This window comes from Bos indicus x Bos taurus, chromosome 24, assembly GCF_003369695.1.
Source record: "Bos indicus x Bos taurus breed Angus x Brahman F1 hybrid chromosome 24, Bos_hybrid_MaternalHap_v2.0, whole genome shotgun sequence".
Taxonomy (NCBI): domain Eukaryota; kingdom Metazoa; phylum Chordata; class Mammalia; order Artiodactyla; family Bovidae; genus Bos; species Bos indicus x Bos taurus.
The window spans coordinates 46,983,368-46,998,776 of record NC_040099.1 but is presented as its reverse complement, the minus strand read 5'-3'; the positions used below and the strand labels follow the sequence as shown (position 1 = coordinate 46,998,776).

At 43.9% G+C, this 15,409-nt stretch overlaps 1 protein-coding gene across 5 annotated transcripts in view; it reads left to right on the top strand.

Moving 5' to 3' along the window:
• Positions 1 to 860: 860 nt before the first annotated feature.
• HDHD2 (haloacid dehalogenase like hydrolase domain containing 2) overlaps positions 861 to 15,409 on the top strand; it is a 49,512-nt gene continuing 34,963 nt past the window's right edge. The window contains exon 1 of one of the 5 annotated variants that reach the window (XM_027526303.1): positions 861 to 996. The gene's annotated coding sequence lies outside the window, so the exon portion shown is untranslated. Of the gene's footprint in view, positions 1,994 to 15,409 lie in introns of all 5 variants that reach the window. The other 4 variants (XM_027526306.1, XM_027526307.1, XM_027526305.1 and 1 more) reach the window with 4 other exon arrangements.

Here is a 15,409-nt window from a genome sequence, read left to right as displayed (position 1 = left end):
AAGGAGATCCAACCAGTCCATCCTAAAGGAGATCAGTCCTGGGCGTTCATTGGAAGGACTGATGCTGAAGATGAAAACTTCAGTACTTTGGCCACCTCATGCGAAGATCTGACTCCATGGAAAAGACCCTGATGCTGGGAGGGATTGGGGGCAGGAGGAAAAGGGGACGACAGAGGATGAGATGGCTGGATGGCATCACCAACTCGATGGACATGGGTTTGGGTAGATTCTGGGAGTTGGTGATGGACAGGGAGGCCTGGCGTGCTGCGGTTCGTGGGGTCGCAAAGAGTCGGACACGACTGAGCGGTTGAACTGAACTGAACTGATGACCTGACTGAAACAACAAAGGATTATCGCATCCCCTTTTGGGGTCTCCCGAGGCACCAGTAAGTTCACAACAGCCCACGCCCCCTCTCCTTTCAGAGTAAAATGGTAAAACAGTTCTTTGGGACCCCAGTCAGCCACCTTCTCAGTTTGCTGGCATTCCAAGTAAAGTCACGAGCCCTTCCCCCAACAGCTCTTTTTGGCCTGTTGTGAAGGCTGTCTCACTGACGTGGCAGAGTAAGCGACCATGGCGCAAAGAAAGGTAATAATAACTTGGTTTGACAACACTGCTGTGGAACGAGAAATTGCCTACTGGACAAAAGCATAAGTTTTTGTTTTTCCTGCTTTATTCAAGCCCAGCAGGGCCCCCACTTAAAGGGATTAGGTCTCGATAACCACTTATTCTGTTACAAGGTAACGAGGTAGCACTAGACCGGTTAGCTCGCACAGGAGCTAAACGGTTACCTGCGAAAGTAACCCAGGGCGGACGGGGCGGAGACGTTTGCGGAGAGGCGGGACTTCCGGCGCAGCCCAGGTCCTGTTTCCGGCGTCGTCAGGCCACTTCCCGGCGCTCTGGGCTCCCCCGGCAAGGACGCTGTGGAGGGACGCGGCCGTCCTGGTTTCTCCGCTAGCCGGGCCTTCGCCTTTGCTGAGAACGGCTCTGCGAGCCCGGTGAGGAGCCGCTGTGGAACGGGCAAGTGCCCGCCCGTCTGGGGGCTTCCTTTCTTTGTGAGGAAGCTGAGGACATAAGCGGTGGCATCTCTAGGCCCCCACCCTCCTGGCTTCTACACCAACCCGCGCGCTCGCTGGGTGAGGCTCGCCCAGCCTTCTCGGCGGGGACGGCCTTCGGCGCGGCACTGCCGCGCGTGCGCCGAGCGGGCCAGCAGCGCTTCCGCCCTGCTAGCGCTGGGTGAGCGGCGGCTCTGGGGTGTTGGTCGTTCCTTGGAACTTACCCCTGAACTGTATTTCGAAGCCCGCGTCCCTTCCCGTCTGTCTGGCGTTTGCCAGGCGCTGAACCTCGCGCTGGCGGACGGTGCGTGACCTGTCCTCAGGAGAAGGAGGAGGGGGTCGTGGTTAAGTTAATGCAGAAAGAGCCCTGTTCATGGACTCGTTCCAGTTATAAGAGCTAGAAATAGGAAGATGATTCCAAGCAAAGAGGACATAAAGTTGTTGGTATATTCTAGATGAGAGGTGCTGATTTCAAAAGCCAAGATAATTTGGATAACAATGAAAGGAAGTGAGTGGATTTAAGACTGTACAGGAGGTAGCCATGATATGATTTGGCCCTTGACTGATTGGGAAGAAGGCCAGGGACAGTCTGGTGGTTACATCTACGTTGATGGTGCTCCCATTCACGCATAAGGGTCGCAGGATGAAGAGTAGCTTCTGGAGGATAACAAGGACTTGGATTGAGAAGCCCCAGGGATATTCAGGGGGAGATATTCTCTGAAGTATCTTGAAGAGTTCTTTTGGGGATGAGAGAGAATTTTTTTCTTTTCATTGAATATGTACCAGTATCAATTGATTATGATTCTTGTAAAGTATCTCTCACATAACTTGTTCAAGCCATGAGAGATGGTGGGACATGGACTTTATATGAAGAAACAAGGACCACCTTTGAAGCCTTTGCAGTTTTCTGGAGTGATACTAATATCTTGCAGTTTATCAGGTATTTACCTGTAGTTCGGATTTGTTGTTCAGTCGCTAAGTCGTGTAGAACTCTGACCCCATGGACTGTATAGCATGCCAGGCTCCTCTGTCCTCCCAGTGTTTTCTCAAATTCATGTCCATTGAGTTGGTGATGCTATCTAACCATCTCATCCTCTGCCACCCGCTTCTCCTTTTGTCTTCAATCTTTCCCAGCCTAAGGGTCTTTTCCAGTGATTCAGCTCTTTGCTCCAGGTGGCCAAAGTATTGGAGCTTCAGCGATAGTCCTTCCAATGAATATTCAGGGTTGATTTACTATAGCCTTACCTTTAGTGACGCAGTGTATTTTGAAGAATCCTTTAACTGTCACACGTCTAAATAGAGTCACTTGGAACAATCTAGTCTTTTGCCTAACAAGCTGCTTCCCCTCTCAGGCAGGTTTATAGTTGGTGCTATTATTGATGTAATGCTCCGTTTCAAGGTCACAATAAAGATCAGAAATAGAATAACATAAGAGTTGGACAGGACTGAGCAACGGAACTAAACTGATGAGGACTGTTAGAAAGGATTTTGCAGTGGAATCTTGATTAACCAGAGCTCATAATATCTTTTATTGCCTCTGCACTCTTCCCCCTTAACCACCCCTCCCCTTGCAGATTCATTATGAAAGACAGATGGAACCAGAGGTTTATTTTAAAATCAAAATACTTGATGAGGGCTGTTATACTGATGTACATTAATTGGGAAAATTTAGTTTTTTATGATTATGAAATGTATGAGAAATGACTAAAACATAGCAAGACTAGTTTTTGTTGTGAAATATGTCATCTACACAAGAGTACGAAGAACATGTCAGTTTTAAATAATTAAAAACACTGTGTACTCACTGTCTAGGTCAAGAAGACCTTGGAGGCACCCTTGTGCGCCTCCTGGTGTGCTCTCCTGCCCAGCCCCTGCAGGAATCACTGCCTGTCAGCCACCCTTGCCTTAATCATTCCCTCCTCCTTGTGGTTTTGTCACCTGTGTATGCTGTAATACGGCATGTATTCTTTTGTGACTTGCTCCTTACCCAGGATGATGTAATTGTAGTCATTCATTTCCACCTCCTTTTGCATTCTGTGTTTGAATACACCACAATTTATTTGTCCATTCTGCTGTTGATAGACATTTGTATTGTTTCCAGTACCTGGTTATTACACACAGTGCTGCTTTGGACATTTTTGTTTGTATCTAAAGGTAGAGTATGAAAAAATCTCTAGGATTTAATACCTGGGAGTGGAACTGCTGGGTCATAGAGTATGGTGATGCCAAATTGGTTCCTAAATGAGTGTTTAGGAACCAATTCTCTCACTTAGCAGTATAAGGGAGTTGCTTTGGAAAACCTTTGATGTTTTCTGACTTAAATTTTGCCTATTTTTTTTGTTGTTGCAGTAATCTCATTCTGCTTTAAATTTGCATATCCTTGGTTACCAATGAGTTTTTTTGAAAATCTTCATGTGTTTATGTGCTCTTTTGTAAAGGATACGTTGATGATTATTCAGTTCAGTTCAGTTCATTTGCTCAGTCATGGCGGACTCTTTGTGGCCCCATGGACTGCAGCACGCCAGGTTTCCCTGTCCATCACCAACTCCCGGAGTTTACTCAAACTCATGTCCATTAAGTCAGTGATACCATCCAATCATCTCATCCTCTGTCATCCCCTTCTCCTCCTGCCTTCAATCTTTCCCATCATCAGGGTCTTTTCAAATGAGTCAGTTCTTTGCATGAGGTGGCCAAAGTATTGAAGTTTCAGCTTCAGCGTCAGTCCTTCCAATGAATATTCAGGACTGATTTCTGTTAGGATGGACTGGTTGGATCTCCTTGCAGTCCAAGGGACTCTCAAAAGTCTTCTCCAACACCACAGTTCAAATGCATCAGTTCTTTGGTGCTCAGCTTTCTTTATAGTCCAACTCTCACATCCATGCATGACTACTGGAAAAACCAAAGCTTTGACTAGATGGACCTTTGTTGGCAAAGTTATGTCTCTCCTTTTTAATATGCTGTCTAGGTTGGTCATAACTTTGCATCCAAGGAGCAAGCGTCTTTTAATTTCATGGCTGCAGTCACCATCTGCAGTGATCTTGGAGCCGAAGAAAATAAAGTCTTCCACTGTTTCCCCATCTGTTTGCCACAAAGTGATGGGACCAGATGCCATGATCTTCGTTTTCTGAATGTTGAATTTTAAGCCAACTTTTTCACTCTTTCACTTTTATCAAGAAGCTCTTTAGTTCTTTGCTTTCTGCCACAAGGGTGGTGTCATCTGCATATCTGAAGTTATTGATATTTCTCCCGGCAATCTTGATTCCAGCTTGTGCTTCTTCCAGCCCAGCGTTTCTCATGATGTACTCTGCATAGAAGTTAAATAAACAGGGTGACAATATATAGCCTTGACGTACTTCTTTCCCTATTTGGAACCAGTCTGTTCCATGTCCAGTTCTAACTGTTGCTTCCTGACCTGCATACACATTTCTCAGGAGGCAGATCGGGTGGTCTGGTATTCCCATCTCTTAAAGAGTTTTCCAGAGTTTCTTGTGGTCCACACAGTCAAAGGCTTTGGTGTAGTCAATAAAGAAGAAATAGATGTTTTTCTGGAACTCTTGCTTTTTTGATGATCCAACGGATGTTGTCAATTTGATCTCTGGTTCCTCTGCCTTTTCTAAATCCAGCTTGAACATCTGGAAGTTCACGGTTCATGTACTGTTGAAGCCTGGCTTGGAGAATTTTGAGCATTACTTTGCTAGCATGTGAGATGAGTGCAATTGTGCGGTAGTTTGAGCATTCTTTGACATTGCCTTTCTTTGGGATTGGAATGAAAACTGACCTTTTCCAGTCCTGTGGCCACTGTTGAGTTTTCCAAATTTGCTGGCATATTGAGTGCAGCACTTTCACAGCATCATCTTTTAGGATTTAAAATAGCTCTGGAATTCCATCACCTCCACTAGCTTTGTTCGTAGTGATGCTTCCTAAGGCCCACTTGACTTCACATTCTAGGATGTCTGGCTCTAGGCTGGTGATCACACCATTGTGCTTATCTGGGTCATGAAGAACTTTTTTGTACAGTTCTGTGTATTCTTGCCACCTCTTCTTAATATCTTCTGCTTCTGTTAGGTCCATACCATTTCTGTCCTTTATTGTGCTCATCTTTCCATGAAATGTTCCCTTGGTATCTCTAATTTTCTTGAAGAGATCTCTAGACTGCCATTCTATTGTTTTCCTCTATTTCTTTGTATTGATCGCTGAGAAAGGCTTTCTTATCTCTCCTTGCTATTCTTTGGAACTCTGCATTCAAATGGGTATATCTTTCCTTTTCTCCTTTGCCTTTCGCTTCTCTTCTATTCATAGCTATTTGTAAGGCCTCATCAGACAACCATTTTGCCTTTTTGCATTTCTTTTTCTTGGGGATGGTCTTGATCCTTGCCTCCTGCCATGAACCTCCGTCCATAGTTATTCAGGCACTCTGCCTATCAGATCTAATCCCTTGAATCTATTTGTCACTTTCATTGTATAATTCGTTTCAGATTTGCTGTTGTGTAAAGGGTATATTGAGATCTTATGCCATTTTTCTATTAAGTGTTTATCTTTTTCTTAATATTTATAGCTTATATTTCCTGGACTCTGATCCTTTCTGACATGTGTTGCAAATCTATTTTTCACTCTATATATTTCTATTCTCTTTCTCTTTTCACAGTACTGTTGAAATATCTGTCTTTTCCTTTATTCCTTTATGCTTTTTATATCTTAAAGCCATTCCTACCCTCAGATCATGAAGACACTCTCCTATCTAAAAGTTTTACAGTTTCCCCTTAAACATGTGGTTGTTTAATCTTTAAACACAGAAAAATGTGTCTGTAGTATGATGTATGCATGCCCAGTTGCTAAGTTGTGTCGTACTCTTTGTGATCTCATGGACTGTAGCCCTTCAGTCTTCTCTGTCAATGGGATTTTCCAGGCAAGAATACCGAATTGGGTTGCCATTTCCTTCTTCACGGGATCTTCCCAACCCAGGGCTCAAACCCGAGTCTCTAGCCACATCTCCTGCATTGGCAGGTGTATTCTTTACTACTGAGCCACTTGGGAGGCACATGTAGTATGATATGGAAGTCTAATTTCATTTTTTTCTGCTATAGGTAGTCATTTTTCTTTCTTCACTGATCTGAAACACTATCTCTGTCATATATCAAGATTCCACACTGGTTGGGGTTAGGACTCAAAAAGGGTCTTTTTTTTGGTTCTCTATTCCATTGATCAGTTTTTCTCTTCATTTGTTAATACCACAACATCTTAATTAGTTACAAGACCTGATGAATTGTCTGGATGTTAGGAAAAGCAAGGCTCCCATCTTCTTTCTCTTCAATCTGGGCTGAAGTATCTTGGCTATTTGTACTGGTGTGTGTTTTAGAATCAGCTTATCGAGTTCCACAGAACCCTTTGTGGGATTTTGATTGGAATTGCTTTAAATCTCCTGGTCATTAAAAAGGGAAGCTTACATAATATCGGGTCCTTTAAAAGATCTGTCTATATATTTAAGTCTTCTTTGTGTCTTTCATTGAGGTTTTATAGTTTTGCCATGGAAGTGACTCGTTAGACTTTCTGGTAACTGTATTTTCTGACACTACTGTAAGTGATACCTTTTTTTAAATTAGTTTTCTAATTGTGACATAGTGATTTTCCAATATTAGTTGCTACACTTTTTTACTTTGTTTTAGACTCCTGAATTTTTGTATATACAATCAACTCATCATGAATAACGTTAGTTTTGCTTCTTCTTTCCAATCCTTATACCTTTTTCTTGTACTGCATTAGCTGAGGTATCATTCGCAATGTTAAATAGAAGTGGTGGTAGTAACATCCTTGTGTCTTTCCCTGTCGCATTGTTTTCAGTTTATTACTGATATCTGATTTTATAGTATGAAGTATAAGTTCTAAACTTACAAATATATTACTGATAAGTCTAATGTTGGCTATCTATACTGCTACTGCTAAGTCACTTCACTCGTGTCCGACTCTGTGTAACCCCATAGACGGCAGCCCACCAGGCTCCGCCGTCCCTGGGATTCTCCAGGCAAGAACACTGGAGTGGGTTGCCATTTCCTTCTCCAATGCTTTTGTAAATACTCTTTTATCATCTTAAAGAAGTTCCATGGCTCAATATAGTAGGGATTTTGGTTCTCTCAATACTGCTCTATAGATCCAGTGCAGTTCTAGTCAGAATCCCAATGGGGAGATTTGGTGTTTGTTTTGATGGAAAATGACAGGCATCAATGTGGATCAATTTCAGAAATACAATGTTGAGCAAAATGTGAAAGCCACAAAATTATGATCTCACTTTTATAGAGTTAAAAGACATTAAATTAAAGCTGTGTGACAAGTAAAAATATTAAGAAAAGCAAGAAAATGATTATCACAAAATTCATTATGTTAATTGCTTCTGGGAGGTAGGAAGGGAATGTAACTAAAGGGGCTCATATAGGAGGTGCGGCAGTATTAGCGGTGTTCTTTCTAATCTTAAACTAGGGGCTGGCTAAACATACAAGTTTCATTTTTATATTACGATTATTATTAGATATGAAAACATTTTCTTGTGCCTTCAGCCCATTTTTAAAAGAGATCTTTTTAAAATTTGTTTTCCTCCAGAAGTTGAAAATTTGTAAAAAATGGTACAATGAAAGCCATATACCTTTCACCACAATTTACTAATTGTTAATATTTTGGTCTATTTGTTTTATGTCTCTCTCATGCATTGCACTTATTTGTCATGTCTCTCCACATATCTTTAATTTGAAACAGTTCCCCAGCCTCTTCTTTGTCTTTTATGATATTGATTTTTTTTTGAAAAGTTCAAGCCAGTTTTATAGAATTTGGAATTGCCATGATTGATTTGTGTTACACATTTTTGGCAGAAATTCTGCAAAGGCAGGACTACTACAAAAGTCTTCCCAGGAAGCATGTAATGTCAGTTTCCCCCATTATTAAGGGTGTTAATTTAATCATTTGGTTAAGGGATTATTTGGCCATTTTTCCCACTGTAAAAGTATGTGGAAAGTATCTCATTCGTAGTTAATGGAGAACCTTAATTTGTGGGTGATTATTTGAGCCTGAGTGATTAAACATCCTTGAACAGTGTGGGTTTGAACTGCGTGGGTCCATATAATTGGATATTTTTCAGTAGTAGATGTTACGGTGCTAGACAGTTGTTGGTTGGTTGAATCCAAGGATGTGGAGGAACCCTGGATGTGGAGGGTGAATTGTAAGTTATGCGTAAATTAGCCCCTGCATTGTTCAAGGGTTAACAACTTTTCACCCAGTGGCTGTATTATTGTTCCTCATTTCTGTTACCTTTTTCTTTTCGGTGCTCACGTTGCCCCAGGTTTGGTCAGTTGAATCCCCTGCTTCCCCTGTCCTTTTTGTCCCCTGTGATCTGGTAAAACATTATCTTCCAGACTTACCCGTATTTCGGCCGCCCCAGCCCTGCTTTGTTTAGTGCATATTAGCTGTGGTCATAACTGTGGGAGTCCTGTTGCTTCTTGTTCCTTTTAGTGGAGAGTGCTAAGAAATACATAAATGTTTTTAAATCACGAATTCATAATGACACCTCTAATTCTAAACCACACAACAGGGTTCTTCCTGTCCTCCCATTCCATATTTATAGCTCTTTTCTTCCATTTGAGAACCCTGATTTTTTTCTAAACATCAACAGTATGTGCTGATTTACTCAGTCCTACAACACACATGGAATTATTTTGGAACTCATACCACTCCCATTACCAACAACAAGCCTGCTGAATTCAGTTCAAGATCTTCTTGCAGTTCTTTTGTCCTTGGAGTATATCCTATGGTAGGGCTCGAGTCAGCACTCTACAGAAGTTGTCTGCAGTTTGTTTGAGTTCCATTTTAGGGCCGGCTTAATTTACATTTGAATACATTAACTATTAACATGATTCAAAGTCAAAACTAAGCTTGAGCAAGTTAGTAACTTCTCAGAGTCTCAATTTCTTCCTCTGGGATTGCTGAGAACTTTCAGTGACGTAGTAAAGACTACAGAGTGTTTAGCAGAGTGCAGATCACCTATGCTGCTGCTGCTGCTAAGTCGCTTCAGTCGTGTCCAACTCTGTGTGACCCCATAGACGGCAGCCCACCAGGCCCCACCGTCCCTGGGATTCTCCAGGCAAGAACACTGGAGTGGGTTGCCTTTTCCTCCTCCAATGCATGAAAGTGAAAAGTGAAAGTGAAGTCGCTCAGTCGTGTCCAACTCCCAGCGACCCTATGGACTGCAGCCTACCAGGCTCCCCCGTCCATGGGATTTTCCAGGCAAGAGTACTGGAGTGGGGTGCCATGCCTTCTCCCATATCTATGCAGATCACCTATAGCATTGGGTAAATGGGAGCTGTTCTTTCTTTCTCTTTGAATTATTCCCAGTCACTTCTCGCTTCTTACCTTTCCTGGTCTGAGACCCCAGGCCATGCATGGCGTGGGGTAGGGGGGCAGGTAGAGGGAAGTACCTGTTAGACAGATGAGTGGGAAAGAACAGGACACATAGATTATGTTCCTACTCTATGCTCATCACTGCCAGGCATTTTCCTTAACTCAGTGAACCCTCTCAGCCCTGCAGGGTCTTCACAAGTGTGTTTCGCCTTATATAGATGAGGAAGTAGAGGCTTGGGATGATGAATACTCTTGCCCAAGGGTAGGCAGCTACTCCCAAACCATGGACCTACCTCACCGTTACCGCTGGTGCTGCTTTCCCTGCCTTCTGCATCTCCCTCACTTGGGACCCAGGTTCCAGCTCCCTGAGGGAAGCCCTGATCAGGTTTGGGAAGGAACAGGGAGGGCCTGGAGCCGTCCTGGCTGACGGGTCCCTGGGCCCAGCCTGCACACTGTCTCTGCGCCTTCCTGCCTCTGCGTCCGTCTTGGGTCCGGACATGCTGACAGCTGACCAAGTGGGAAATGCACTTTTCTCCAGTTTGCCCAGTGGCAGTCCTCAGTGCTCCTTGATCAGCGGCTGCCACTGGCCAGCAATGGACTGCAGTTCTGGGCTCACTCGGGGTTTCTTTTTTATGTTTATTCCTGTGTGCAGAGATGGCTGACATGGAGTAGGAGGGGTCTGGGAAATAAGAGGAGCTAAGGAGCTAATACCTAGAAGCTGGAGGGAATTGAGGAGTCATCTTTGCCATCCCTCCGCCTGCTGACAGCACTCCCCCTACGGGGGACCAACGCTTACAGGGTAATGCTGGACAGCCTGGCGTACTCCTGGCAGCTTGGGAGACAGACCCAGCAGGGGTTAGCAGGCTAAAGAAGACGAAATTGGGGTAGAGGGCTGTGCGCGTGTTACACTGATACCTTCATCCCACATTGCCCGGCTGGAGGCAGTAAAGACTGAGGCTTCCTCTTGCCTCCCTGCCCCACATATTGAGGAGAAACTCAGGACCAGAGAAGGCACGTGGCCAAAGTCACACAGTCAATTTGAGGCAGACCCAGGACCAACACCCAGGCCTGGTGACCCAAGCTCTCACAGTGCATCTCGGAGGGAGCCAGCTAGGAGAGAGAGGTCTGCCCCCATCCACCTGTGTCCCAGGGATGCAGTCAACCACCTGAGAGCTCTTCCTTCACTACCTGTATCATCCCTGGGTTCTTTCCCTCTTTCCCATCTGCTTCTCACTTTAAAGAAAATGGCTCTTCCAGCTCTGCTGTCTCTTCAGGGCCAGACACAGTAAGTGTTCAGTACACATGAGCCGTTTGAAGACACAAGGAATGGGGCAGCTTGGCAACATCCCGGGAGGGTGAAATGAGCACACACCCTCAGACCCAGCAAGACCTCAGAAATGTCCACGCACGTGGCCACCAGGAGACATGCACAAGGATGTTCACAGAGGCACCCTTCACTATAATACGTGCAGAGCTGCCTCAGCCTTCATGGTCAGGAGAAGAGAAAGATAAATTGTGCTTTCACACAATAGAATAATACCATACAGCAGTGAAAATGACCTATATCTACCTGTGTTAACATGGCTACATCTCACAAGCAATGTGGAATGGTAAAGCAAGTCATGAAGTGTACAAAGAAGAACAGTAATACTAAGCTGTCAGCACTTCAAAATAAGGAAAGTAATAACCTTGGGGCAGGAAAGATGTGGACTCAGATTAGAGGGGTACACAGAGGGCTCCACTCTGCCGATGATGTTCTGTTTCTGAACTTGAATGATGGATAAAAGGGATTGTATTATTCTTGATACCTTTTGTATGTCTGAAATATTTTATTATAAAAACAAAAGGAAAAAAAGTTTAAAAAACTAAAAATGCAGGCAGTCCTATCCTTTTGTCTTTAGATTCCATACAATTCCTACCACTCCCTTATTATCTTTGAACCGTTATCTTTATACTTAAACTTTGTATTCCCGTTATATTTCACTGTCTATATGATATAACTCATAATAAACATACTTTAAAGGAGATATATGCAAAAGGGAAATTGGACATTATAGCATAAGGAAAATATTTCCTGACTAAAATTACTGTATTACTTGAAATATCCTCCTCAGTTCAGTTCAGTTGCTCAGTCGTGTCCAACTCTTTGCGACCCCATGAATCACAGCACGCCAGGCCTCCCTGTCCATCACCAACTCCCGGAGTTCACTCAGACTCACGTCCATCGAGTCAGTGATGGCATCCAGCAATCTCATCGTCTGTCTTCCCCTTCTCCTGCCCCCAATCCCTCCCAGCATCAGAGTCTTTTCCAAGGAGTCAACTCTTCGTATGAGGTGGCCAAAGTACTGGAGTTTCAGCTTTCGCATCATTCCTTCCAAAGAAATCCCAGCGCTGATCTCCTTCAGAGTGGACTGGTTGGATCTCCTTGCAGTCCAAGGGACTCTCAAGAATCTTCTCCAACACCACAGTTCAAAAGCATCAATTCTTCGGCGCTCACCCTTCTTCACAGTCCAACTGTCACATCCATACATGACCACAGGAAAAATCATAGCCTTGACTAGACGGACCTTTGTTGGCAAAGTAATGTCTCTGCTTTTGAATATGCTATCTAGGTTGGCCATAACTTTCCTTCCAAGGAGTAAGCGTCTTTTAATTTCATGGCTGCAGTCACCATCTGCAGTGATTTTGGAGCCCAGAAAAATAAAGTCTGCCACTGTTTCCACTGTTTCCCCATCTATTTTCCATGAAGTGATGGGACCAGGTGCTGTGATCTTTGTTTTCTGAATGTTGAGCTTTAAGCCAACTTTTTCACTCTCCTCTTTCACTTTCATCAAATTTTTTAATTCCTCTTCACTTCCTGCCATAAGGGTGGTGTCATCTGCATATCTGAGGTTATTGATATTTCTCCTGGCAATCTTGATTCCAGCTTGTGCTTCTTCAGTCCAGCGTTTCTCATGATGTACTCTGCATAGAAGTTAAATAAGCAGGGTGACAATGTACAGCCTTGACGTACTCCTTTCCCTATTTGGAACCAGTCTGTTGTTCCATGTCCAGTTCTAACTGTTGCTTCCTGACCTACGTACAGATTTCTCAAGAGGCAGGTCAGGTGGTCTGGTATTCCCATCTCTTTCAGAATTTTCCACAGTTTATTGTGATCCATACAGTCAAAGGCTTTGGCATAGTCAATAAAGCAGAAATAGGTGTTTTTCTGGAACTCTCTTGCTTTTTCCATGATCCAGTGGATTTTGGTAATTTGATCTGTGGTTCCTCTGCCTTTTCTAAAACCAGCTTGAACATCAGGAAGTTCACGGTTCACGTATTGCTGAAGCCTGGCTTGGAGAATTTTGAGCATTACTTTATTAGCATGTGAGATGAGTGCAATTGTGCGGTAGTTTGAGCATTCTTTGGCATTGCCTTTCTTTGGGATTGGAATGAAAACTGACCTTTTCCAGTCCTGTGGCCACTGCTGAGTTTTCCAAATTTGCTGGCATATTGAGTGCAGCACTTTCACAGCATCATCTTTCAGGATTTGAAATAGCTCAACTGGAATTCCATCACTTCCATTAGCTTTGTTCGTAGTGATGCTTTCTAAGGCCCACTTGACCTCACATTCCAGGATGTCTGGCTCTAGGACAGTGATTACATCATCCTGAGTATCTGGGTCGTGAAGATCTTTTTTTGTACAGTTCTGTGTATTCTTGCCACCTCTTAATATCTTCTGCTTCTGTTAGGTCCATAACATTTCTGTTCTTTATTGAGCCTATCTTTGCAGGAAATGTTCCCTTGGTATCTCTAATTTTCTTGAAGAGATCTCTATGCTTTCCCATTCTCTTGTTTTCTTCTATTTCTTTGCATTGATCGCTGAGGAAGGCTTTCTTATCTCTTCTTGCTATTCTTTGGAACTCTGCATTCAGATGCTTATATCTTTCCTTTTCTCTTGCTTTTCGCTTCTCTTGTTTTCACAGCTATTTGTAAGGCCTCCCCAGACAGCCATTTTGCCTTTTTGCATTTCTTTTCCATGAGGATGGTCTTGATCCCTGTCTCCTGTACAAGTTCATCAGGCAGTCTATCTATCAGATCTAGGCCCTTAAATCTATTTCTCACTTCCACTGTATAATCATAAGGGATTTGATTTAGGTCATACCTGAATGGTCTAGTGGTTTTCCCTACTTTCTTCAATTTAAGTCTGAATTTGGTAATAAGGAGTTCATGATCTGAGCCACAGTCAGCTCCCGGTCTTGTTTTTATTGACTGTGTAGAGCTTTTCCATCTTTGGCTGCAAAGAACATAATCTGATTTCGGTGTTGACCATCTGGTGATATCCATGTGTAGAGTCTTCTCTTGTGTTGTTGGAAGAGGGTGTTTGCTATAACCAGTGCATTTTCTTGGCAAAACTCTTATTAGTCTTTGCCCTGCTTCATTCTGTATTCCAAGGCCAAATTTGCCTGTTACTCCAGGTGTTTCTTGACTTCCTACTTTTGCATTCCAGTCCCCTATAATGAAAAGGACATCTTTTTGGGGTGTTAGTTCTAAAAGGTCTTGTAGGTCTTCATAGAACCATTCAACTTCAGCTTTAGCGTTACTGGTTGGGGCGTAGACTTGGATTACTGTGATATTGAATGGTTTTCCTTGGAAATGAACAGAGATCATTCTGTCGTCTTTGAGATTGCATCCAAGTACTGTATTATGGACTCTTTTGTTTACCATGATGGCTACTCCATTTCTTCTGAGGGATTCCTGTCCGCAGTAGTAGATATAATGGTCATCTGAGTTAAATTCACCCATTCCAGTCCATTTGAGTTCGCTGATTCCTAGAATGTTGACATTCACTCTTGCCATCTCTTGTTTGACCACTTCCAATTTGCCTTGATTCATGGACCTGACATTCCAGGTTCCTATGCAATATTGCTCTTTACAGCATTGGACCTTGCTTCTATCACCAGTCACATCCACAGCTGGGTATTGTTTTTGCTTTGGCTCCATCCCTTCATTCTTTCTGGAGTTATTTCTCCACTGATCTCCAGTAGCATATTGGGCACCTACTGACCTGGGGAGTTTCTCTTTCAGTATCCCATCATTTTGCCTTTTCATACTGTTCATGGGGTTCTCAAGGCAAGAATACTGAAGTGGTTTGCCATTCCCTTCTCCAGTGGACCACATTCTATCAGATCTCTCCACCATGACCCGCCTGTCTTGGGCTGCCCCACGGGCATGGCTTAGTTTCATTGAGTTAGACAAGGCTGTGGTCCTAGTGTGATTAGATTGACTACCTGTGAGTATGGCCTCAGTGTGTCTACCCTCTGATGTCCTCTTGCAACACCTACCAGCTTACTTGGGTTTCTCTTACCTTGGGCGTGGGGTATCTCTTCACAGCTGCTCCAGCAAAGCGCAGCCACTGCTCCTTACCTTGGACGAGGGGTATCTCCTCACCGCCGCCCTTCCTGACCTTCAATGTGGGATAGCTCCTCTAGGCCCTCCTGCGCCCACGCAGCCACCGCTCCTTGGACGTGGGGTTGGTCCTCCCAGCTGCCTCCCCTGGCCTCGGGCGTGGGGGTGTGGGGGCGTGGGGTTGGTCCTCCTGGCCACTGCCCCTGACCTCAGACGTGCGGTAACTCCTCTTGGCTGCCACCCTTCGGGCATGGGGTCCTCCCGGCTTTTGCCCCTGACCTTGGACATGGGGTAGCTCCTCTCGGCTGTGCTTAGTGCGTGGGTCGCAGCCGCCCACACTTAAGTGCGCTGGTCGCAGCCTCCTCACTGATCTACAAATACTAGTAGCTCTTTGGCCGTATATGCCACTTCAGGATATAAGGGTGAAGACTGGCGATTAGAACATTTTCATGGTACATAGCCAGAGCGGAAAAAGATTTTGCAAGTGATTTAGGGCTTCCTTCCATCCACCCATTCTTCAGAGTACATTTTCTCACACATAAAAATAGATGAATGAATTGGTCTGTGAAGAATTATTTCAAAAAATCTG